Source organism: Falco peregrinus, chromosome 5, assembly GCF_023634155.1.
Source record: "Falco peregrinus isolate bFalPer1 chromosome 5, bFalPer1.pri, whole genome shotgun sequence".
Lineage (NCBI taxonomy): Eukaryota > Metazoa > Chordata > Aves > Falconiformes > Falconidae > Falco > Falco peregrinus.
In genome coordinates this window covers 100,129,533-100,156,795 of record NC_073725.1, presented here as the reverse complement: position 1 = coordinate 100,156,795, position 27,263 = coordinate 100,129,533, and the positions used below count along the sequence as shown (strand labels likewise).

Below are 27,263 nucleotides of genomic sequence, written 5' to 3'. Positions count from 1 at the left end.
TTTTAATCCAACAACTTGAATACCAGGGAATGATTTTAAAACACAGCTGAGAAAAATCTACACGTGATTAAGGGAGGTAGGAAGAGAGAGGAAGATAAACAGAGCTGGGGACAGACAAGACAGAAAAAGGCTATCACAATACCCAGTCTCACAAATACAACTACTAATCAACAGAGCTGCAGACAGTTACCCAACTCAAAAAGAAAGATGGACGACGCCTGCAAGTCATACTTAGTACACAAGTACACTGAGCAATGTACAAAGAAGCAAACAAACTGTACACACACTGTACTCATTCAGAAATATTTTGGACAGTTTTGATGCTGATGAATAAAAAGCCAGTCATCAGGTTTTTTTTCTGATTAGCAGGCAAGTTCTTAAATTAACAAAGATACTGTCCTTGGACAGGAGCTCAGTTACATTAACAAAGTATTATCTGTGACCTCAGAGAGAGTCATAGCTCAAGCTATAACCCCCTGCTGAATGGGTATAAGAAAGGTTAATATTTTACATCCAGTCTCCAAAAAAAATCTTAAAGACTGTTTTATGCCACTTGGCTGCAATCACCGCTCAGAGCAGAAGCGGAGCAAACTAAGCTGCCCTGAACCTGCCAAGCACTAGGCTACTCCCAGGCTGGCTCAATGAAAAAAAGCTGCCTCTGTTGAGAAGGCAGGAGCATGGTCAGCCCTGAGCAATGGAAGAGGCAACAGAGGCAGTTCTAGTTCCTGTTGGTTAGGACCAGGAGCAGAAGAATAAAACACTCCAAACATGGATTTACAGAGATAAATCACTCATCATCCGCCACGTTGTGTTTCTTCTCAGCTCACTTACCTGTCACTAGCTATGGAGTTCTTCCATAGCAGAGTACAAAGGTAAAAGAAAACAACTCCCCAAGGAAGAGTCCAAACATGTTTCAACCTGCAGAACTCCTTTTCCCATTTTTAGACTTGTGTTGAAACACCTTGGTGCACAACTCCAAAAATAAATGAGATCCTATGGCAGAAAACTTATTTAAATATCTGCTGTTCATATACTAGATAAAAAGACAATCAAGGCTATGCATAAAGAACCCAGCAACACACAGGGCAGTGAAGGACCACAAACAATACACTATCAAACTCAACACCTCCCACCCAAAACCAATCACTACTTCACTTTTAAGAACCTACTACCAACTCAGAAGTCTAAAAGTTGACAGACCTCTGGGAATACATAAAGAGAGCAACAACTAGATTTACGAAAAAAATAAGTGGCAAAGAAATCTCAGAAGGAAGAGTGAGAAATGGAAGTATGAGCTACTCTAACCACAGGAGTTAGGCTTCTGCAGTAACTATTGACGTCTCCACTCAACTCTTTCCTACATAAAGCCTTCTACTAAAGTAAGGCTCTAACTATCCATGTACCTGCGATGTTTTGAACAGAGGATGAAAAAAACACAAATTGGAAGATTCTTTTGTCCCTACCTCTTAATAACACAAGTCTGATGATAGAACCTGTTTGCAACAGAGTATGCTTACAACTGAAAGTAAGAGATGTTTTTGCAGTTTACATATATATAATCCAAATGGATTCAAATTTACTGTTGCAAGTATTAGTGACAATGTAGTTGTAGCAGCACCGTTTTCAGCATTTGTACAATTCTGCCCAGAAGCTAAAGTAGGTGCTCACATTAAGCATGCCATCTGTAAAAGAGAGATAATATTTTGTCCCTCTTCTAGTATTATTGGCAAGGTACCTTATATGTGCAAGCAGAAACTTACACTGCATCTTATGACAACAGCCATATTCGCTAGATGGTACTGTCAAGCAAATAATAGTAATGCTAATAACTAGAAGGAACTATTAAGGTGAATCAATATAAAAAGAAATGACAATGCTTATGTAAAGCATTATTGTCTATTTATTGAAAAATTACAAGCCACAGAATACAACCGATCTGGAAACACAGCTAAATTGTTATTGATTTGCATTGAGAATTTTTCCCTTCTTCTTGACACTTCTAGAATATTTATATTACCATATATTATGGCTCATAGTGAAGATAGAATCTATTATAAATTCTACACATCTGCTGAGATACGCCATTCTGAAATTAACTGTCCTGAAACCTACGTTTGGAGCACAAGAAAGTCATTCAATTTCCCAATATTAACTCCTCTTACACCAATACCTGAATTTAAGATAATTTGCATTCTTGTTCACATTGTAGAACAAAAACCAGAGTCTCTTTCCCATGGGGTCACAAGAAACAAGCAAAACTAGTATTTTTTGAACAGTTGTTCAGAGAACAGATTCAGCTGAGAAGGCTAACGTTTAAGTGGCTGAATAAATCAGTGACTTAAATTCTAAATAAATGTATGATGTAATCAAATTTTTATTACCATTAACATTATTCCCTTTTTTATATAAGCAATTTGAGTCTGTTTTAACAAGGATTTTGGCATACGATATAGACTTCTAACATCTAGTATAGACTAATGAGCTTCTGCATAGCTACTGAGGACCCATAAGTATAGCAATGATCAATGTGAGATACACGCCAGCATCTCTGAAAATGATACCGCTCACCGTGGGTTGTGAGTATGTAGACATGTAAATATGCACTGATAGAAAGTTACAGTAATGAGGGGACTCTGGTGAGCGTTACATATCTCAGTTATGATGCAGGTACGAACCACTAAGAGGTTTGTTTCAAACAAAATTCATTGTGACTTAAAACCCTCTTAAATTATTTTTCTCCTATGCTGCTGTAATTTCCTGTTGAAATAAAAATTGTGTGATATCAAATGATATCTGAATATTTGAGACACATTATACATGCTATTTGTCTCACAGGCACTGTCGTTAGTTTTACATTAGTTATCTTCAAAACTCGATGGTGATCTAGCAATACTGGATATAAAGACGACAACCATTATTTTGTGTGAGGGAGGTTAACATTTAAACTTCACAAACCAGCAAGCTACTTCCCAATTACTCTCCCTCAAACCTTATCACTGAACTAATGTATCATGTCTGTTGTCCTTCATTGTTAATCTCATACTCCCTCACAAGGAACTAATCAGACAGCAATAAACCAATACCTATGCTATCTGATATCATTAATGATGCGTTTCTTTAGTATTAAGAAAAATCTATTTATCAAAGTTTCAGCTTTAGGTTTTACAGGCAGCTGTGGGTCCAGCTTCGGAAACAGAACCACACCGAAAGGGCTCAGAAAAACATTTCCTTTGATCATTAGCTGATAACCTTCCTCCTCATGTGGACAATTTTAGACTTGGACTACCATCTAGCCTTGCCATCTAATTGGTCTGTAATACTCTACCTGCTGTAAAACATTCATTCAGGAGACACCTGACTAGGAAAACACTCGATACAGTAAGAAGATGAACTAATACGTACTACACCAGCACAGAGGCCAAGGGCTAGTGCAGACAGGCCAGAATGTTGTAAGACAGAAAAATTAAATTAATATTACAGAATGGAGTACAAACTGGGTCAAAGTAAACAATGAGTCATTCAGTGGATAGTAAAGTACAATTTTCTAGGGAAAAAAATGGCAGGTAGGCTTTGCGGAGAATGTTGGTGCTTTTTTTTTGTTAAATAATCAGTATTTTTGGTTAAAGTTGGATAGACCTTTTCTCCAAAGATAAAAGTCAAGTCATAAAAGACTACAAAATTATTATTTCTTGCACCCACTTCTGCAAACTATCAGAAGTTAAAACACATAAATAAATGAATACAATATGCTGTAAAGGTCTTAGATTTTTATCTGATACTTCACTTGATACTCAAGGAGAAAATTGTGTCTTACTTTGAAGACGCTCCTAAATTAAATTTCCTTGTACAAATTAGGAACTTTGACATTTAAAATTAATTTTAATAGGGTAATAAACTCAGGAAATTTCATAACTCCATCCATGATATGAAGCACCTCTGACCTACTGACAGCTTACACTGAATGAAAGTCATCATTAAAGCCTCACGAGGCAGCACACCAATAGCTACTTCAGAGTGACTTATTTGAGTGATAATGACAAATATGAAGAAAAAACAGTTGAGGCTATTTTTAGCACTATCTTTACAAGGACTTCAAAAACAAGTCACAACATTGTGGAATTTGCATTGTACTCACAAATGTACAGCAGGACGCAATCCTTGATATTTTTCTTAAACACCAAATAGCCAAACTTTTAAAAATAATTCCATTATTTAAAAATTCTACTTTCCACCTCCTTTCTCTGAGTAAAACCTGAAAGTTGACACCAACTGGGCTAAGCGCTCAGAAACCAGGAAATAAATAACAAGAACATTAAAAGTTACACATTTCCACCTACCAGTTCCTTGGACCTTGACTTCTTAACAGACTTTTTTGTATAATTAATCTGTAAAACAAGAAGCACCATATTCAGTACTACTTGGCAAGTCACACAATATAAATATAAAGCTTTAATATTATTTTAAAATAAAATCAGCTAGTATCTGATACTTTTAAAAATTATGTTCCTCTTATTGAACCCTAATGCTACAATGCACTCAAAACCAAGTGCTTGCACTGCATTTCTGCCTGGTTTGCTGTTACAAGACATTGATCCAAGAAGCTTTTGGGATCATCAGCACCTCAAAATCGGAACCATTACATGATAAATCGCTGCTGTTCACACAGGCTTCAGTAAGACTTATTTGTCCAGCACCTCTCAGCACTGAGCTCTCTTCCTCAGAATCCTGCCTGGCAGAGGGCTGCAAAGGTTGCCTTGGTATCCATCCCACAAATACAACCTCAGAGTACAAGCCAACCTTAGGTATTCAGATCCTGTATTACCGATGAAAAGATTGACATAAACTGCATTTTATACTGGCTTTTATGTGATTTTATAGATTGCATTCCTGGAGTTAACATTCTCTCCCTTTTTATCTTTAATGTACTATGATTTTACTTGGGATTAAACATGGGACTTTTAAAAAAAATAATTATTCTAACAGAATATTTCACAGTAAAGAACGTGGAAAATACAAAGCAATACCAATGAACTGAGATAATCCAAACTGCAGTAGTAACACAATTTTAATGGAAGATATTCCATAAATTATGCTAATTATTTTTTTTAAAGAAATTCCTTTTTTCATTCATCTTTTCACAGTTACTTGACTGTCCATCTAATAAAAGTAATCATTCCACTCCTTTTATTGCAGTAACAATCAGTTACACCAACAGCCACAATTTAGGTTTGTATTTTTGGAGGGTTGTTTTTTATTTTGCCCTGGTCATAATCATCAATAGTTATTCTCTACAGTTAGAAGTTTTCTAAGTATGCTTTTGTTATTTACTTTTCCTAGTTTTTTTTAATGTTCCAGCAGAAAAGTCTGTCATATATATCTTTCCTATTATGAATAACTACTACCAAATTAAACACAGAAAATGTTCTAGCTCTCTGCTAGATAGAAAAGGGATGTCTCCCCACTACTAAACTGTTATTCCTAAACTCAGTAGTTATACAAGACATGTTAAAAATTGGCCCAAAGCAACCAATAATTCTGATTTCTGTGTGCCAACTGGCTATAAGAAATGCATACAATCTCTTCCTATAAATCAGGCAAATGGAGAAAGAACCACCAGACTTCTTACAACAGGTAAGTACAGGAAAAGGTAAGAGAAAACGCCAAAAAATATTTATTACAAGAAATTAAAAGTTCCTCTTCTAAAAATGACTTAAGTACTGCAAATCAAGTAGGAGAGATACTATATACTAATGCAGCTTGTTTCTACTAGTATTGTAATGAAAGAAAGAGCTTATAACCAATTGTTCCATAGCCAGCCCCCATCCCCGGTGCCTACCATAGGAAGGACTCCACCCACATCCCCACTCCAGCATAAATATCAATTTGCTGCAACTCCACTGATCTGTACAAGCAATGGAAGAACATTCCTGAAACTACTAAATCTCTCAAGTGCTCACTGATAAAATGAGACAGGCTGGCAGAGATTTACTTGATTTAGAAACAATTTTCTGCTTTACCAAACTGGGTTTAAGCAAGCATTCACAATAACTAGTTTTAATGGAATGCTATAGCTTTATAACAAAATTGGAGTTTATTGCACTGTAAGATGGAAAATAGAATGCTGTTGTTTAAGACTATTAAAACTGAAATAGCAACAGTAGCCTTGGAGGGGGTAGGAAGACCACCAGCTGCACTGCTATTCATACCCTGCTAGCAAATTCATGGAAAGACATTTGCAAATGGCTTCATAAAGAACACTTCAGCACCTTTCCAACAATAATAGCTTTACAAAAAAAAAAAATAAGGGGGGGGGGGGGGGGGGGGGGAAGGGAGGGAGGAGGGAGAGTGCCAGAAAGTGCAGGAGAAAGAGAAAGAGAAAGAGGAGAAAAGATAGATAGATAGATAGATAGATAGTTGGAGTAGAAAAATTGAGGACTAAAATGTTCTCTACATGATGAGAACAGACTTCATTAGTAGCCCAAGTTTTCTTTGCAAAAAAGCTCAAAGCAACCGTACATTAATTATATCAGACTCTGTGCCTCGTCCAGAATATCTGTCAGTTTACCATTACTACTACCATACGAGAAGGGGAGAAAAGTACTCAATGCACAATACACACTTTGATTGTGTATAGACACAATTGATAAGACTTTTTTTAAAGGACAGGATTTTAATTATGGAAGTGATTCAGTGCTAGTTATTGATTTACTGGTCAAATGTAAAACAGATTCACTCCTGTATGCCATAATGCAGATTATGAAAGCACATATGAAAACTAATTGCACCTGAATTACTGTGGAAGATACACAGTGTATTGTAACTTTAATTATAGTCAGAAAAATTTGGGGTTAAGACAAGAAATGGAATCAGTATTTCTGCAGGTATCAATACAGCAGTTACTAGAACAATTGTGTTACAACATTCTTTCTTATAAACTAAAACATGACTTTAAAAAGGATTAAACAAATCAATTGTCCCCAAAACACTCCAAATTATGGCTCTGTAGGTGATTATGAAAAGGAGTAAATTCTATATATGCAGGTTTTTGACTGAAGTTCAAGCTGTGCACGCTTCCCAATGAATCTCATCTCATAGAGATTTGATATAAAAGTCACACTCTCAAATAACTAAATTCCAGACTAAGAATCAAGACTGTCTTGCAAAAGGAACTGAAAGCCCTTACTGAGGCTTAAGAACCAGGGGTTCCCAGTGGGCCATGACACTATTTATGCTTTGACTGTCTGTTAGAAGTAACTTTCCTCCCTTCCCCCTAAAACAGAGGATAGGATAGGCTAAAACAGTCAAACCTACAAACAACCAGGTCATAAATAAGTTACAGAAGCTTATATAAACCAGCATTAGAAAATGAAAGGCTGCAATCCCCTGGCCAGCTGAGATATCAATGACCCTACAGACTGCCAGTTCGTAGTACTCTCAATATTCAAATAACAACGCATCCACCAGGCTTGTCAAGACAGGAATCATTTGGGCAAAAACTGTACTGGTAACACCTGCATTAGCATCTATCATGCATCAGAATGCTTCTTTCTCTCAATTAATACACCTTCTAATTCACCTCATTAAATCTACTCTATTAATTTCACTACAGATCAACAGATTCTAAGATAGCAGCAGTAGTGTGGACTCTTGAATAAAAATTGATAACTGCATGTTCCCAACTTATCTTCCAAAAAAAAAAAAAAAAAAAAAAGGAAACACAAATAGAAACACTAACAGGGATAAAAATACAATTATGTGTGTGCCTGTGTGCACAAAAATTAGATAAGCCATACAAGCAACAGTGAGAAATTCAGCTGTCATTACACAAATAATTTAAAAGACAATACTGAAAGGCAAATGTTAAGTATCCAGACATCTTAGAATCACTAAAATAAGCATATCATGGTCTGTATAAGTAGAACATCATAAAAGATTATCTCCCACAAACAGAATAACCTTTGTGAGTTTTAATCAAATGCAATACTCTGTTCTTTTCTTCATTCTGCTATTTAGGATCACAGAGGGAAGAGAAGTTTGGAGGAAAGAGGAGAAAAAAAATTGATTTGACCTATATCAACTTCTCAAATTCATTCATTTTTGTGTCATCACCAAGCCATAACATCCACTGGCTATTCAGCTGTAGTGGAAGGGAATCCTGCAGAAACTTGCATGTCAGATTTTCAGGGAAGAAGTACTGTTACTACCTTTTATGTCTGAGAAATTTAAACTATTGCCAGGCTAGTCAGTCTACTTGTGCAAGACTGCAAATTAAATCAGCAGCATTACTCACATGACCAGTGATATGAAGAGGAATTAAGAAACAAAGAAATTGTGGTACCATTACCACTGCATATCAGTTACTCCACAGTAGCTCTACACACACCCTTGGACACAGCCTGATTTTCACCATATAACCCTGTGAAAGACTGTTAAAATCCATCGTGTTATAAAATTCTGCTGGAGAAAGGGCTGCCTAAAAGCCAGTCGAGTTGCACAAAACTGCCTCAAATACAGCCTAAAAAGGCAGGGGGATGGGGAACATACACACTAATTTCTGTCAAGTTAGTTCCACAATTCATTAATGCCTCAGTGGCAGGGTTCCCACCCTCCCCACCACGTACACCATCAATTAGTACAGGGTTTTTTCATCATTATTCCCCCCATCCTCCCCAAGGCTAATTTCAGCATTTTCCCCTTTGACTTCTCCCCCAACTTCTTCAAAATCACTTACAGGAGCTTAAAAGAGAAACGCTATAGGGTTTTTCCTTATCTTTAAGCATACACGGCACCTGACCATCCATGTTTTGTTAAGATTTATGAAAAAATTCTCTCATACTTATTCTGCATAAAATGCCAGCCCTTGTCGTCCTCCTCCTTCTTGTACATACTTAATGATATTAAGTGGGTTTGAAAATTGTTCCACATTCTCACGCTTCATTATTTCACCTCTCACTCATCTTACTAAAAGATTGCTTTATAGATGTCTTATAATCACAGTTGTTTGTTGTCGGTCTTTTTACATTATCAAAGGGTAAGATTTAATAATAAAAAGAATTCTACTTTATTGCATGCCAGAGAGGCTTAATTTGCAATTAAACACCTTCTGGTAAGCCAAAAAATATCGAGTAGGAAAAAGAGAAATATAAGGAGACATGCTACTAATTTTGAAGGCAAAATCAGAAAGAAATTTGGAACACAACACAGATACACATATACATTAATATGAGCACTAGTTGCAGAATCAAAGCCTTTCTCAAATTTTACATTCAAAATGTATTTCAATTAGCCGGTGAAGAGTTATTTCTTGATTTTTCAGATTTTAACTGAGTATAAACACTCCTAAGGTATCAATAGCAATGACACTGCAGTATAGCTCTTTTCTCATCATTTGACCAAAAAGTAAAACAATATGAAAAGAAACACATATTCAAATAAGAATATCTAAAATCAGCATTAATAAGTTTTAGGACAGATGTCCTCCTTTCTCATGTACCAGTAGAGTTGATTTTTAAGCAAATGACATTAGTTTTAAGAGACAAAGAGCAGCAGTAATGCTGCACCACTCCCACTGCACTGAACAATAATGACACAAGGGGCAGAACATCATAACTACACTTGGGCAAGGTGTTTCAAAAGAAACAGGGTGATTTAATTTACAAATTAGGATTACAATATGCTTATAAAAACTAAAAAAATGTGGATGTATTCATAAAATCGAGAAACAGAGAAACCTTTAAAACAAAAAATCTGTATACTTGGCTAAAACCCCAAAATTTTGGGTTTTGTATTCATAGATGTTATAACTGGGAAACCAAGTAAAGACATGAGCCCGGATATTTGTTTCTGCCCAGTTTATCTACCTGTTTTAATAGGCATTTAATTGAAAACCAAACCATGAAGGAGACAAAAAATAGCACTGGTTCTGTGTACATGCAAAGAAAAAAGCTTGTACATACAGCATAATTTTACAATAACTGCCTCTTGTTCTGACTTATCTATTTAGGTGAGTGTGATTTCATCCTTGCTATTTCAATTTATTACTGTCAAATACTATCTGAATTGCAGGAACTGAGAAATAAGCTGAAATTGTTATTTTACAAACCATGCCTATGGAAAAAAAAAACCACAACCAACAGATTTCCCAAATTTTCATAATTCTCAAGGTTTTCTTCTATCATGGCTTTTTGTGTTTCTTGAAAATAGTCTTCCTATTAGATGTTCTATCAATTTAGGAAATTCTTATTTTGACTAAAATTTGCCTTTGGGGTGCCATGTTATTATTTTTAGTATCATAAACCTTATCAGGGAATAAATACTCTATAAACATGGGTCAAAGCAGGACAGCTCACTCAAGAGACTGCAAAAGGCAGATGAGAAGTTTAATGGAAACTATGAAATAACATCATTGCTGCAGACATGCACTAGTATTAGAAAACCTGAAGCCTACCTAATTGTTAAAATCTTTGAGATATCACAGTTAAAAAGATATGGTCAAGTTCCCATACATAATTCAGTAGCTATAAATGCATTTAAGGGGCGTCACTACCAAGTGCAAAGGGCAGCATGACCAAAAGCACAAGAGATGGTTACCAGTAAATTTAATTCTATATAATAATTTAACTTTCACTAAAACTAGTGGACATCAGAGCTGAGCTGACACATAGGACCAAAGAAGGACTAATATACTTGTTTGTATGGAGTAACGTAGGTTACCACTCCTAATTCACACTTGTAAACACCTCAGGAGTTCAGAGAAGTTATACCACTAACATACAGACAATTTCTTGAGAATGTCAGTAGATCTGAGTACACCTACTGTTCATGGAGCCATGTTCAACTTTCTATGTCAAAGAAACAAAAGCACGTACTTATGAATTAGTGCAAAAGCCAAGAACATCATGATAATAAATGCAGAAAGCAGCATCCTGAGAGCAGTTAAATGACAGGGTTTTCAGGTTCGGAGGTGACTGCAAAGGGTAGCTTGGAGCTAAGTGCAAATCAAAGTTGTCTCTTCAATTCCTAGTGCATTAAGGAAAACAGATTCTGTAGCCTTGCAAGTAAATAGATTTACTCCTAACAATTCTAACATCCTTTTCTTCTGATAACTTCTGAACTGAATAATTGGTTAGGCTAAAGGAATAGCATTAAGCAAGTACAGGACAGAAGCTGGCGTCAGAGACAGCATTAGCATCTCAAGAGGAAATGAGATATGAGAAGTAATATTAGGACAGATAAACTGATGCAATTTTCAGGACGTAAGAGAGATAGGTTGAGCCTGCAGAAGAGATACTCAAGGGCCCTTCACAGAAAGACAAACTTTACTTAGAAGGCTAACTTTGGTTCCATTTTAAGTATGTGACTGTCATTGATCTCAACAAATACAGGAATTTTATCATTAATAAACTCAAAAATGAAAGTTGTACAGAGGAAGTACATGTATAGAAACCATTTCCTCCTATGCTTGCTGTATCTTTTACTTGCCCTGTGACCCACAGTGCATTGCTCTGTCATACTCCATTTACTAAAAAAGTTGTTATAATATCTGCACTTGATCTATAAGAAGAGAATCATACAACAGCAGCTCTTCTACATGATGGGAGATACACACATTTGTAGCACCTGGTATCCTACAAAAGTTCTTCAGACAGTATTACCTAATTCTACTCCTAAAATGCATATGTTTTTCTTGTTCTGGATGAAGAGCTTGCTAATGAACAGAACAGGATTCAGCTACATGAAATGAAATGTGAAAATTCTGGCCTTTCACAAAAGTGTAAAATCCTAACAATTTCCTTCCTGCTTCCTCTGACTTAATGGGCGAAAAGAATTTACTAAACACCCAGTGATAAAGAACTTAGCATATGATCTGAATATTTCTTCTTCCTTTGCATACAGTGCTAACTATTTTGATTCCATCCAAATTCTACCATAGAGATATTCAGGAACATCTTTTTTGGTCAGTGTGCTTTCTTCTTCCATGCCTTATGAGACAGAAGCACCAATATCATCACTGCAGTAATGGTCCATTAGGTGTAGATTCAGTGCGACAGCTCTTATTTTTAACTGTTTTAATTCCTTTTTTCAAAATAGCATACCACTTTCTTAGAGACACTCCACCATTCAGAGCAGAACCTTTCTTCCTGACACTTCTTTTCCTTTTAGAGCAACAATGAATTAACAACAGACTGTCAGAAGGTCTTGATGTTCAGGGACCAACAAAGACAGACAAAAATAAAAACAAAACCAGAGGCAATGATGATGTGGGAATCACAGCAGACCACCCAGCAAACTCTAGGGCATAGAGATGTGAAGAAAGGGTGGCAGCAGAGGAATGACGTCAAGAAACTTGAGTGAAATGCAAGGACAAAGATCACAAAAAAAGCATAGCAGGAACACGACTATAAATCCTTGATAGCCACAGCCCTTGCTATAGAGATGTGTCTCCACAGAAGCAGGTATGGTTTATTTTGTGATTATGTAGGCTTGCTGTATTGTTGTGCCATTTTTTAATTTAAAATACACCATTAGAAGAAAGCAGAGATTTTACAGAAAAAATATCTTTTTTTTGAAGTAAAACATACATTCAGAGATTTTACGTGGCTGCTAGAGAACAAATTGCTCATTGGCAGACACTTCTACTTGCTGTAGAACCATCACCACTGCTCAGACATCAATAAGGAATACTGAACCCCCACCTGCTCCCCTCTTCATCATCATCATCACTGCAGTGCTACAGAGTGAAATGGTCAACAAAAGCAGCAGCGTACAGTGATCTTCATTTAACTGACCAGTCCTCTGTTGTTACAGGGTAGCCTGGATTTCTCACAGGAAAGGAGAAAAAAAAACCCCAAACATTAGTTATCCTGGACAGGTACCAGCAGAGTTTTACAGCACTTTGGGGATTCTAAAGCTTTTAGAGATGCTAAAATTTGGAAATTTTCCAGTAAGCACTAAATATCAAAAATAGCACCTGTACTCAGTTAAGCTGAATTACCTGTTTACCACTCATGAGAGTAACATCATTTAAAAAAACTATTATTCAAAGTTCACCAAAAAGCCAACACAAGAGACCAAAGATCCAGAGACCTTTTATACTTTTATGAAGTATTAATTTGACACACACAAGGCTGAGAAAAAAATGTTAGAAAAAGACCTAGATAGTTTTATAAATTAGGAAAAGAACTTTGTGTTAAATTTTTATTGAAGGAATTAGACTTTAATGGCCAACCTATGTAATATTCTGTAAATCAGTATTAGACCCTGGCAACAAGAGCATAACAGCATGGGATTTAACACCGTCATCTTGCTAATTGAAGGGACCTGACCTCATCAGGGTCATGCTCTGCGAGTCAGAATGATAACACTGCAAATTATCACTGCTTTGCAGATGCTAGTGTCTCCTACCTGTAAAGAGAATGTAACTTAAGCACGTTACATTCTGTTGATTAAAAAGTATTTTTTCCCAGTCTACATAGTTTGTAGAAGTTTTAGAAACAGAAGAGCTTAAGATAAGACAGAATGTTGGGGTGCAAAGGTTTTTTCCCCCCACAATTCAAAGGTCTCTATAATTTAGAAAATTAATACACTGTTCCACGTATCATTCAGATTGATATTCAAGTTAGTCCTGGAGCTTTCGGGGAGATGACAAATGAGAAGTTTGTAAGTAGTGATGCATATATGCAGTATTGACCGAACTTTACAAACTTGACTCATGCCGTTTGCGCCTTTACTTATACAAATAGTACCACTGAACTCAATAAGACAACTTAAGCTAAAAACCTGACTCATACAAGAAAGGGTAAGAGAAGAATAATATTACATATGTACTTCAACATGTAGTTTCAGGACACTCAGTCTCCAAGATTTCTTCCCATTTTTGAAAAACCACGTTCCAAATATATAAGCAAGAGGATGTGACTGCTGGGAATAAAGTTTCAGTTCCCTGTAGGCACTTTTCCTCTGATAAAGGTATATTCAGCATATGAATATACTGAAAATTCAACATTGCTGTTCTTGGCATTTAATTAGGGGTAAAGGAAAATGTGCAGGACTAGAATTTTAAGTGTTGGTTTCATAACCTTTATCCAGCTCATTTCTGAATGATTTTCTTCCTCTCTGGAGAGGCTTCTAATGTCAAACACTGGTATTAAGGTGAGTCATGGTTACTGAAGAGGCACAGAGAAGGCACATGACAAAATTATTAATTATAAGGAGGGAAGGAGTCAGAGTATTCTTTTCACTCCATAAATGTCCTTCTAAAACAGAAGATTTAATATTGAATTCAAATACACTTTCAGTAGTCAATAGCCATTAAAGTCTTACTGGTGTCCATAAAAGTTGAGGATTTAAGAATGTCATTTAAAAACTGTTGTAAATTAGATTTTCAGAAACCACTGGAGATCTTGAGAAGGCACAAAGATTTTAAGTACAATAAAAGAAACTAGGCAACTATTCCCTATCTAAAATATATGGTAATTTAAGTAATTTCAATACAGTAATTTGAAATATACTCATACTGCTGGCTGTTATTGTTCATTTTTCAGATTCCTTCCTTTCATAACAAACGTTATGAATTGTACCTACGAAAAGATGACAGGAGGGGTTGGTCAGTGCTATTTTCTGCTAAACTGAAATCCAACACCTCATGTACTAATGCCAAAATGTATATATTTGGATACATAAAATACAATAATACAACTGAACAGGTGGAGTTTGTGGTTGTTTTTGTGGGGGTTTTGTTGTGGTGGTGTTGGGGGGTTTTGTTGGGGTTTTTTTGGGGTGGGGTGTGTGTGCGGAGAATTGTGTTTTTACTGTAACCCATTTTATTTCAACTAAACTACCACAGTTATGGAAACTCAAGACTATTTGTTTATGCTTTTTTATTTTGTATGTTACTTGCAACTTCCTATGTGATAAAATAAGCACAAACTAACTCCTGTAAATGTATTCCTGCAGGTGACATTAAGTTATTATGCACTACCTTATAACGATGACAATATACAAAGTAATCAAAAACTAAAATGAACAGTGACAGCTAAAGAACATTATATTCATGAGCATCACACAGGCTAAAGCCATTGCAGCCATTTTCTTTCTCTGATAGCTTTCTAACAGTGAGCAGCCTGTTTGTGTTTGTAATGCAAATGGAACATGAGTAGAAGAAAAAGCATTTAAAATAAAGACCTTTGCAAAAAATCAGGAATACAATTTCATTTGATACAAGTTCATGAAAACTATGACACCACTGTAATTAACAAGATGAAAACTAGAAGAAAAAGACTGCAAGATCCCTAAAACATAAAAGTAACAAACAAGCACAAACTTTAGCCAAGGGCTTGCAGGTCAACATTGACCATCACCAAAACTTTAACTTCCATTAGACAAAAAGGATAAACTGCAATCCTACAGTGAGACCTAAACCAGTATTCCAACACCAAATTTAATTCAATAATATTACAGATGATCATCTAAATAAATCCAATAATATACCCTCTCACATTTAATCATAGTGCATGCTTTCTTTACTTCACAAGACAATAAATACTAAAACCAAAAATGGTAATTTGTTTCATAACAGTTATTTCACATTGCAGAAAGCAATATACCTAACTTACTGTTTGACTATGATTGTATATTAGTATGAAAGTTTGACGAAGAAATTGTGAATCCATTTTAACTACAAAATTGTATTATTTAATACTGCTGTTTCAGAATGGAGTTTGCCTTTAGTTTCTAAAACAGACAAGAGTAAACTCTGCTGCCAGTCACACAACTGCTAATCATTGTAGTCTAAGCAAACATACCCTGTTCTACAGCAGTACTGTTCATTCACCTCTACCAATCCACAGCTCTAATTTCCTCCAGTCTTTGCTCTTTCCTGTTCTGTGTGTCTTCCCTAGTCTCCAGCTGGTTTTGACCACTCATATCCTTTTTCGTTGTTTTGCAATCCTTTTCCTAGGACAGACCTGACTGTGCCTTCTCTTCCATAATTCTCAGAGGTTATCAAATACAAACTCTTTAGCATCATCACTCCTGCCACAACACATGAAGTGTTTGATTCTTCTCAGCTGTTAAACATATGCACAGAAAATGTTGGGTTTTTTTTAATTAATCCTGAGACCCCACCCCCCAAAAAAATGTTCTCTGCCCTACTGGAGCTCCATCCTAAAAAGTGTCCCCTATTTTAAGCAGCCAACTCCTCAAGGACAATCTCTCCCTGGACTACAGAATGGCTATTGACAAGGTAATGTTTTACATCTCATCTTAAATATTCTAACAGGATTCAAAAACACCACACTGAATCAAGTAAGAAACATATCCATTTTTAATTAAAAATACAGTTTCTAAAATATCCCTATGGATATCTCCTGCTTCTCTCACCCACAGTGACAGAAAAGAATAACTCTACAAACACAACACACAGTAGGGAGCTCCCTATTTCCCACTGCCCTCTCTGCATTACTCCAAAAATGTAAAATGTTATTTCCAACACGCACATCTCAAGTCTACAATGACAGATATCTAGCATTTCTGGGGAATGCTTATTTTGCCAATATTCACTTAAAAGACAGAATTTGCTTGCAGACCCCCATAAACACAGATTCTTAAGCACAATAAATGCACAACCCTTGAAGTCGAATGACTTTACCTGCCAGTGAATAATAGCCACAACAGTAGATGCTACTGCTTGGATATTATTACAGAACAAAACACAGGCTTATAATATATTCCTCTGGAATTATCTACAACAATATCAGATTAAATTAATAGATTTTCAGAAAGCTATAATAATCTATTTATAATTAATCTGCTATAGTCTAAGTACTTCTGTGTAATAGTCTGTTACAAATACCAGTTACTGCAGCTTAAAAGCAAAATTTTGCTGAATTGGGACCAAGGAGCTGCATTTTAGCCTCCTATCTACTATGCTGAGCAGCCTTCATTATGAATTGTATCTTTGAACTAACATCCTAATCACAATTTAAGCAGGAAGCTCATGTAGAAGAAAGCAGAAAATAATGTTAACATATCAAATACAATTTAGGCTTCCAAAATGAAACATTTCCATTAAAAGTAAAAAAGTCTGATGATGTTTTTGTCTAGAAAACACTATTTGCATTACAGAAAGTCTACAGTATCCTGAATTCAAGTAATTCTTGAAGTTAGTTTGCCCGATACCATCTTACTTCTTACAAACATCAGAACATTTAACTGTGCCAATGAACTGTGTTTATGAAAAGTGCAACTTGTGAATGCCAAAGGCCACATTTGTCAATGAGAAAAACAATAAATCCTTGAAAAGATGACAGTTTTCATGAAAGCCATTTCTCCTCTTTCCATTAATGGAAGTCACACTGGGAATAGTAAGCTTAACATATATGTGGCAGCTCACCGACAAGACATACTATTACCTATACAAAAGGTTATTTCTGAACATTTTGTCCTTAAAGTTTTGATTTTTCAATGATTACAGGTACAATGATGAACACAAGTGCAAGCTACTTGTTAGAAATGGCATATCATCATCCCTGCACTCTGTTTTACCGTACCTTCTACATTAAATGCATCTTTTCTGTAGCTTCCAATACATAACTTTAGCCTAGAACTTCCTCCACATTCCTTAACATCTGAACTCCTTAACAGAGTTATCCCTCTTTCATTTTCTACAGCTTCCCTTCACCTGGCTGCCTACTCTTCCACCACATCTATCTTTTAAAACCTTTTCTCTGATCCTGAAAAAATAAGCAAGTCTCCTTCACTGACCCTTTAAAGGCATAATCTGTTCTCTCATTATGCAAGCTCTTTTTCTGGCTCCCTTCAACAATATTCAAGCTCTTTGTGTGATAGCAGTCATTTCTGACCTTATCACCAGGAGACAGAATTTGTTGTTGTGAATTTGGGGGGTTTTAAATACAAATATAAAATGTGAGAAAGGGTTTTTTTAAAATAACAGAGAGAAAAAGAAGGGGTTGTATTTATGAAGAACCTTCTGCTACCAGCTGACAGCCCGCAGAAGGTGTCAATAACCATGGTTTTGAACATAAACAAAGTCTTTTGGATATTAAGGGTCATACTGATGCACAAAACCTAAAAAATAGGATGCAGGCATTAAAATATTCACAGAGGAAACAGAAGTATTGATGGAGGTTTCATGTTTCTAATAATCCCTGCTTTTGAGACAGCTGGGTGCTGTGTTCAGTACTGTGCAGGCTTCCACTTTATATCTAAATGTAGAACTTCACAAAAGCAAAAGTCAGATGATATAAGGGATGGGAATCATCACAACCAGATCCGAGTGCACAATATCTGCATATAAACTTGTGGTCACACACAAACTGAAAGTGAATATTTCTCTCAAATTTGAATTTCCACACAAGTATAGAATTTAAGAATGCTACATTTTAGCAATCCAGTAACAGATTTTAAGATGCATGGGGAAGTTCTCTGGAGCTATTAAAGAAATGGAATACAGAAAAGTATGTTGTAGTATTCTGTAGTTTAGCTGAATTTGTCCATGTAATAGGTTTAGAGACAAGTACTTACTTTTTATTTAAACATAGCTTTAATAATGAAATAATACATAACAAGTACCAGCATTTAAATAGGTAGGCCAATACAGTCATCAGATAAAGCCTACCACATCCCTAGTCTCTGTTTCAGTATTAATCTTCATGTACTTAATATGTAGCCCCTACTCAATATAAATTAGAAGTGAGGCAGGTGCTAAAAAGGAGAGAGTGATTACTGTTTATCCAAGCCAGGAAGAATTAGAGGTCACTGCTTTTTTAAATGGGAGAGCACAGGTGAGCTGGTGGCCTCAGCCTTCCTCTTCCCCTATTACCCTTTATTCTGTAGACCCTGTTCATCTGGAAGAAAGAAAAAAAAAAATACATATCCTATTTCTGTTGGCAGATTATTTTTGCCAAACTCAGAACTTGTATTTTTTAAAGCATTTCTTTGTGACCACTTTTCTAACAAAAAATACAAATACAAATTTGTATTTGACTTAACTTCAGAACTCTTTCCCAGCCTCTGTAAGGAAAGTAGGCTTTGGAGAACATGGGAAAAAAACTGGGATTATCAATGTAGACAGAGACTATCTATGAACATACACAGTCCAGTCTTAAAAGCAAGAATAAGAAGTTTGACCTTGTTGCAATGCAAAACTGATTGGAACGAAAATGAGCTATCCAGATAAAGCAAGGTGGAGGAGGAAAGGATGGAGAAGGGAGCAAGAACAAAAGATGACTGGACCAGCAGCATTCAGATGGATTGGACTTAATGTGTTTCATTAATTATGCTTATTGTAAAAGTAGTAACACAAACCAACAGTTCTGTATATGAGAGTGATGCTTCCTGTCATAAGTGAAATTTGAAAATAAAACCACCACCTCAAATTTAATACTCTCATAGTATTTCACAATACTGAGTCACATTTGTTAACATTAGAAAGGGCTCACTGAACTGAAGACTAACACAAATTCAAAATGACAGAACAAAGTACTGTGCACGACTCAGTTATAAAAGTTGAATATTCAAAAAAAAAAATCATCGTTTGTTGGCAGCACGCAACATAACCAATGTAAAATCTCATCTAAACCCTAATTTTTTAAGATTTTACTGTTATTTACCTCTCATGAATTTGGTTTTGGTTTTGCAAGAGCAGGGAAGTGGATGCAGAGTTTTTTTGTATTTCACTAGATGAAATCCCATACACAAATTCTTTTTCTTGCACTATCTCTTTTTGTTTTCTGCATCTATGTTCAGGCAGCCAAAGGGCCTAACTAGCACTTTCACTGAAAAAAAAGAACTAATAAAATAATAGATTCTTCATATTCTTTTCAGCCATCTCTGTCTCTCCACAGATGCAACACAGTGAAAACTTAAATCAACTACACTCTAATCAACACTGTGTCACAAAAAGACAATCCACAGTTACACTATGTTAAACTCTTAAGAGAAAATAGAATTTGATTGGCTCAAACTTCTTTTTAGTTTTTCTCCTGTCCCACCATAAACTTATCACTGAATGGAAGTGTTAAATGCCTTTTTAAAAATAACAACAACAGTATGTTAAAATTGGTATCCTATAGTATTTTTTGCTTATTATTTAAAGCAGCATTTCATTTTCTACAGCAGAACATACCAATTAATTATGTAGTCGTTTCATTTGCTTTACTGATAACCTAACTCATTCAGAAAAGACAGGGGGTACTGGATGGAGCTAAGACAGGAAAGACTTACTAGAATTTGTCAAGATTTTACAAACAGGTTGTAAACATTCCCTATTTCTCATATAATTATATTTAGAACAAGTCTGTTGTATTCTGAACAGTCAGTTTGATCCTAGAGTTCTGCTTTCTCTTTTTGAGTGAGAATACCACTGTTTAACCAAGGAGAGACACTGACATCAATAATAGGACAAGTGCCTCTTGACAAAGCAGCAGACAATGGGGAACTAAAAGTTACCCCCAAAAAGTCAACATTACTGAACTCATCCAGAGATGTTCTTATCTCTAAACACCCTTTGTAACAGACATTTCTGCAAACCTTCTATTCAAGGCTTCAGGAAAGAGTCATTGATTAGACAGAATACGTGCAAACAAGATCGTTCGACACTTCCTTCCCTTGTACAGACCTTAAGTAGTGCAGCTTGCATGACTCCACCCTACTAACCTCTTAACGGAGATTTGCTAGTGAAGTTACAACTTAAATGAATGAGATCAAAGATCTGCAATTTATTTTCCACTTCAATGGAGCTCAAAGAGTTTTACTAACTCATGTACAGTGACCTATTATTTTTAAAGGAATAAACCTTCTCCTTTCTAAAAATATAATTACACTGTAAAGTATTGTAATTTATTAGATAAACAGCACTTTAACATATCTTAAATGGAATTGAGAAAAAATCCTGAAGAAATAATCAGTATGCATAAATGCAAACTTTTTTTTTTATTGGTGATGAAGAGAAAGCAGCCTCCTTTGGTTTGCTTAATTTGCAGAAGCAAAATACATACAACCAGACACTCCCTTTAATAGAGTGTTTCTGCTAAGTATGATTACTGTCCAAATCAATTCTGTTCAGAAATGGATATTTAATTACTAATGGAAGTTAATTGGAGCCTCAAACTCCACCCACAAAAAAAAAAGAATAGTTTAACTAATTCAAAGTTTCTTCCATTTCAAATTGCCATAATATTGGGTTTTAGAGACAAAATATATGCCAGCATCTGTATTAAGTCTTTAAGATACTGAAAGCAAACCTTTTTACCATGACTTCTTTTTAATGAATCGCCTGTCATACTGAATGTGATTCTCTGTATGAAATGATACAAGTGATAACATACTTAAATTATAAAAAAACCAATGGAAGATTGTTGATCTATATTTTATTGCTTTTGATATTTCTTTAGCAATCATAGCAGTCTGTCTAAACAATTCTCTGTGCACTGACATTCACAATAATGTGTTTTCATCAAAAAGTTAGACACTGTCATTAGGTTTCACGAAAGGCTATACTTTACAGTTCCGAGCCATTTTTTTTTACACCTCACTGCATCATTGGGATGTGGATGCAACAAGTTTTACATCTGTCAGCTTTAGTTACATTTACTTGAATACAAACATTAATAACAGATTACTGGAAATCTGTAGAAAGAGGATGAATTAGTTGTGTTCTTATTAACCAACACTGAAATGGGACCAAGAGAGGAGAGTTTATCACGTCCTCTGCTAAGAGAGAACCTATCCATCAGCCATAACAATCTTCTAGAAACCTTGAGAAATGCAGCTTGTGAAACAGACTTATTCAGACCTCATTATTTCACAGCTGATATTTTACATGCGAGTTCTTAAAATACTTTTTTATTTCCTAGAACAGTTTGGAAAAAAACCCTACTTATCAACAGCTTTAGTAACTCGAGACACAAGTAGAAAACATACTAAACATACTCTAATGCCTATTACTTTTCATATTCATCTACCAGTGTACAGGGGCTCTGATACAATTCTTTTCCCCCCTTTTACAATCTCTTACACTTAGAAGCACTTGTGTGTGATGGAACCTTAACACAGGAAAGTGTTGGGGAATTTCTATTGTACATCTTGAGGCAAATTAAGCACACATTTCTGCACACAGACCACACAAACTTTCCTGTCCCCAAGGAGGGTCTTTGCCTATAGAGGCAAAGTACTTATGTAGAGTACATAAGGCTCTGTAGAGAGCAAATAGAATCACTTGATGATACCTGCAGACAAAACAAATCTCTGCCTCCAACAAGGGGGGAGGGTGGGGAGGAAAGGCATGCTCCAGCACAATGACATCATCCTAGCTACTTAAAAAAAAGGGGGGGAATATACAGCCTATCTATAAAAAACGAATACAGATAAAGGTTTACATTAAAGCATTACATACTGAAGGGTGGGGGATCTATTTACAAAAAATATATACTTCTCAAAAAATCTATTTCTAAAAAAAATATAATCTGTTATAAGAGAACTCTGTTTTAAAAGACTGGCAGTTATGAATATGATAAATAATAGCTTCCGAATTTTAGACTTCAGTTAGACTCAAGCCCCAAACTGCTCCCTTCCAAAACTTCAAGTGATATAGATTTTCTTAAATAAACCTAGTTCCCTCTTTTTTATATATATACACACCCCTCTGCATATATATATACATTTATATATATATACACACACATATATATAAAAAGCTCTTGCCTAAGAGTGATTTTCTTACACATCTATTTATATTTCAGAACATCAGTGTATTAATCCTAGAATGCTCTCAGGTAAGAAGTATGAAAAAGAAAACTGGGGTATAAAAGTTACAAATAAATGTTGTCTTAAGGTTCTTTAAATCTCAACCAATTAAGCAACAATTGCCAGAGAGTGCAAGCTGCTTCATAAGCTCCTCACAGATATGAAAAGCCTCCTCATTTATTCATGTCATTGGTGAGTTCTACTCCGGGGACAGCTGCAGTCAGGTACCCCCATGTTCAGCTGCAAGTGTCATTTCTATGTAGCCTAATTCCTAAAATGTTCAGAAGAACAAAGGAAGATTTTGACCCAATGAGAAAAAAGGCATAACAAGTTGAACATCAAACCAAGAAACATTTCTTTAATGTCTATTCGATGGCTGTGGCTTTTTTCTCTGCAGTTGCACTGCTGATTCTAATAGGAAAAGTAATGGTCATCCTTTAGCCTACACTGACAGTAATAAAGCAAATCAAAACCAAGCATAAATATACCTGACTGACAAAAGGTTTTAAAAGCATAAAACTAAGTCATCTGAAAGATCAGAACAGTGATAATTGCATTCTACACGTAGCCTGAACAGTATCATAAGAAAGTACAGCTTCCTCCTTTAAACTTTATCTTTCAGTTCAGCCCTACAATAGACTGCCACCCACACTGCTGCTGGGCTCTGCAGGACTGCATTTGTTCCCACAAAAGCCCTGCTGGGATTGCAGCACAGGTTTCTCTCCCTGTCAGGCTCACTGCCTACCCAGTAGCAGAGGACAGCAAACCGTAAGAAAGAAGGGCCAAGTCAGCTTAAAAACCTGCCATCGTACGCTCTCCAGGTATTGAAAATGAGCATCCACGCAACATCAGCCAGCCATCAGAAACCCACCCTGCTCCAGCATTCTGCCTCTCTTGCCCAAGGAGCAACAAATGCCAGAAAAGTATGTCCAAAGAAAGAGATCTGTGGGGCAATCTGCTGCTCATCCACGTGCCATCTACCTTTGTGTGAATTGGGCAGTACTGAAGAGGAATGAGTTCTTAATCAAACCTGGTTAACAAACACCCCCAGCAATTAGCTTCAGCTCTCTGCAGCTGAGATCCTCACCCAAATATCACACACTTATCTAAAGCCGCTAATCTGAATGCTTCTCTTCATACACAGCCAAGTGCTTTGAAAAAGAGACTCAAGAAAATAGACGTTATACCTGCTTTGGTACTGATAACGTTTGCTGCTCTCTGCAAGTCTGTATGCAGCAATGGCCTGCACAAGGAAGGTCTAAATTCAGGCCTAAGCTCAAACACTTCCTAACCATCTAACTACCAAAGAAATCTTGAAGCAAGATTAATTCTGCATAAAAAATATGTTAGTACACTTTATCTTTCAGGGACAAGGAATTTGGGAGGAAACTCTGAACGCAGGTCAGATATATAAATACCATCTAAATACTTATGATGGAAGACACTATCAGGACAAATTTATTGGCTAATTAAATTCAGTGCCCTATACAATTAAATTCTTAGTCACGTTTACTAAACATATCACTATCAGTGCAACAGAAACCACATCAGCTCGTTTCAACACAGCAATGATATATGGTATCTAACAAGCTGAATTAATCCTGCAACAATAGCTAAGAATTATTTTTATTAGCAGTTCACTAGAGGGGCTTAAGAAATACTTTGCCAAATGCTCTCGCTTCCTCATCAGCATTACTCACAAATCACCTGACATGAAACACTTCACACCTACAGCTCTCAAACTAAATACTACTGCATATTTTCAAACAAGCAGATCAAACATCGCGCATTTCGCTTGAAAGTATTTTAGTATATACTCATTGGCTTAACACTAGGCATTCCTACAGTCAAACCCATAAAGTGCAAACTAGAACTTGAAGCATCTTTCACAAACTAAAGCGAGTTAAAAACAGACCATGCACACTGTCTTCATCATTTTACTTGATAATATGCATGTTATTCGGCATGCAAAAAGAACAGATACTGGCGTTTGCTTCCTAATTTAAAGCAAAAAGGCACGGTTTTAAGTCAGTGAAGTTTGGTTCATCTTTTAAAACCACTCTAAATGCAAAGGTCTACAGACAAGTCAGAATCAAGAGCACATAAATGGAGACTCAACTGTTGCTACACTAAATCAAGTTTCTGTAATTATGTTTCATTGTCTTCACAGATCTGGTATTCCTTATAGCTATAAAATTAAAAATACCTCATAGTCAGTAAACGTATTATTTTTATTCAACTGTTCAGCACCAGTACATCTCCACTTTTCTTCCTCTTTCAAGAAACTTCTTCTATGACAATGCCCTACACAGACAACAGTCATCCTGCTTCCCTGATATATGGGTATTTTAATTCATTTTTTCTATTAACAAGGAAACAGTCCATTAAAATGTGTGAGTGAAGGGGAATAGCGATGGGGGAACAGAGGGGAGCAACTTTATTTTTAAATCTAGGGATAAGACTAGTTTTCCTTGCTGTTATCAAGCATCTCTTTTCCCTGGGAAGTATATACCCGTTTAGTCCTCTGTATCTTGGGGGGGGGGGGGGGGGGGGGGGGGGAGGGCGCAGAAATTAGAAAAGAAAAGAACCTTTAGGGACATGCTGCCAAGAAGCTGAGAATCTCAAAGGCTACATTAATCAAGGAAAATCTATGCTTTCAACACTTCACAACTTTCACAGTGAAAAAAATGTCAAGAGAATGAAAAAAGCAGTCTTCCCTAGAATCTTGAAGCCTGTTAAAGCGTATTTGTAAGAACAAAAATTCTACAAGGAATAATATTCATAGATAAACCATTTTCCTTATGTCACATTCACTCTAAGAACAAAATAGTCCCTGAAAGAGTGACATGGTGGTCAGCTGTCAAAATGAAATTTAATTTAACAGTAACAATAGGCAAGATATGTCAGTCTAAGTGCTCAATAAAAAACATGAAGACTTCCTTGAACAAAGTTCTTTTAACATTAGCTGTATCCGTAATAAAATTTTAGATCTTCATCTCTGCAAAAAAAAAGTACTATGGAATACTTTCTTATTATTATAAATTTTAAAATACATAAATTATGTAAAATACCATTTGGATTTTCTTCTGAAAATTACCATTTTGCTCTGTTTCACCATGTATCTCTGCACAAGGTACTGATGCTTCTTCCAAAAATAGACCAATTGCTTCAACTGTCCTGAGCACATTCACTTCCAAAGACAGCACCTGGTTTGTTTCTATTCTGCAAAAGTACAGCATAAAAAGTTACTGTACAGCCCAAAATGTTACTAGCCGGGCTCTGAAAGTAGCTCGTGTGATTTGCTGATGTTTACTTGATTATTTTTATATTAATTTACTAAGCCAACTTTCTTTGCCTAAATGGTATAAGCACTTAAGCTCCTTAATACACTTGTAGCTGAAACAGCAGAAGCTGCTTACCAGTCGCTGGATCACTCCTAAAGGCCTATGCTAGAAGTTACTCTTGTAAAATAATAAAGTTTTAAGTGGTAGAAGTGTTTTTGTAAAGCCTGGGGCATTTCGTTGATTTAACACCCTGCAGCTTTGTCGATGCTTCAGAAGGGGGTGGGGGGGGGTGGGGGGGGTGGGGGCATGTCAAACAAAACCCTCCCACAAACCACAAAAAAAACCCTATCCAACAACAACAAAACCCACAACTTTAAAAGGCCAAAAAGCAATTATGAGCTTAAACCCAAGAGAGCAGAAAACAACACCGTGAACCTAGGGAGGCAGGTCTGGAAATAGCAACCAAGGATTTCCTTTACTGAAGCTATTGCACTCACAGCTGGAGAGGCATGTGTCTTTTACTAGAAAGAGGCTAGAACCAAAGAACTAGCTGACTTGTATCATCATCTTCTGACGGAAAACTTGCAAGGCCAGGTTGTTAGCTAACCACTGGAGCAAGGGGACAGTGCACCAGCTTCAGAGCACCACTGCTCCAAACCTAGCTCACTACTTGTGGAAGCTGAAGAGCAACATCCTGAAAGAAAAAGCCCAAGATCTCTTTTATTCTGGTGAAGACGATGCTACTCTGAAAAGCTGTAACCATTGTTTGAAAGAACTACTGTGAGGAGTGCCATTATGCAGAGGTGTATAGCTCTACATTGTTTATCTTTTACTTCTGTCCCCTAGGGTCACTTCCATTCCTTGCAGTCATTTCTATTTCAGGTGGATTTGAAGGAGATTAAACCCTATTTACGACCATCCTGCTTCTCATCTGAATTTGCACTATAATCCTCATTCTTCAAAGGTGAGACAGACAGTTACACTCTAGACTGAGAATCAGGCACACATGATAAAGAGTCTTCAGAATCAGATGTTTCCTATTCGCTGCTTCTTTAAATATTCGTACATATTTAAAAAAATCAGAGAGGTACAAACCAAATTAGCACAGGTGACAGAGATCAACAGGTGGACTGCATGGGTGCAAACATGCACAGTAACTTTCCAAAATTTTATCTATGGCATTTCCAAAAAAACCTCTATGCATTTAACTGTTAT

The 27,263-nt window shown here is 36.1% G+C and overlaps 1 protein-coding gene across 3 annotated transcripts in view; it reads right to left on the bottom strand.

Annotated features, from left to right (window-relative positions):
• FHIT (fragile histidine triad diadenosine triphosphatase) overlaps positions 1-27,263 on the bottom strand; it is a 613,787-nt gene that overhangs the window by 527,465 nt on the left and 59,059 nt on the right. The window contains exon 2 of one of the 3 annotated variants that reach the window (XM_055805409.1): positions 4,338-4,385. The exons of the other annotated variants lie outside the window; for them this stretch is intronic. The gene's annotated coding sequence lies outside the window, so the exon portion shown is untranslated. The remainder of the gene's footprint in view (positions 1-4,337; positions 4,386-27,263) is intronic. 3 annotated transcript variants of the gene reach the window in all.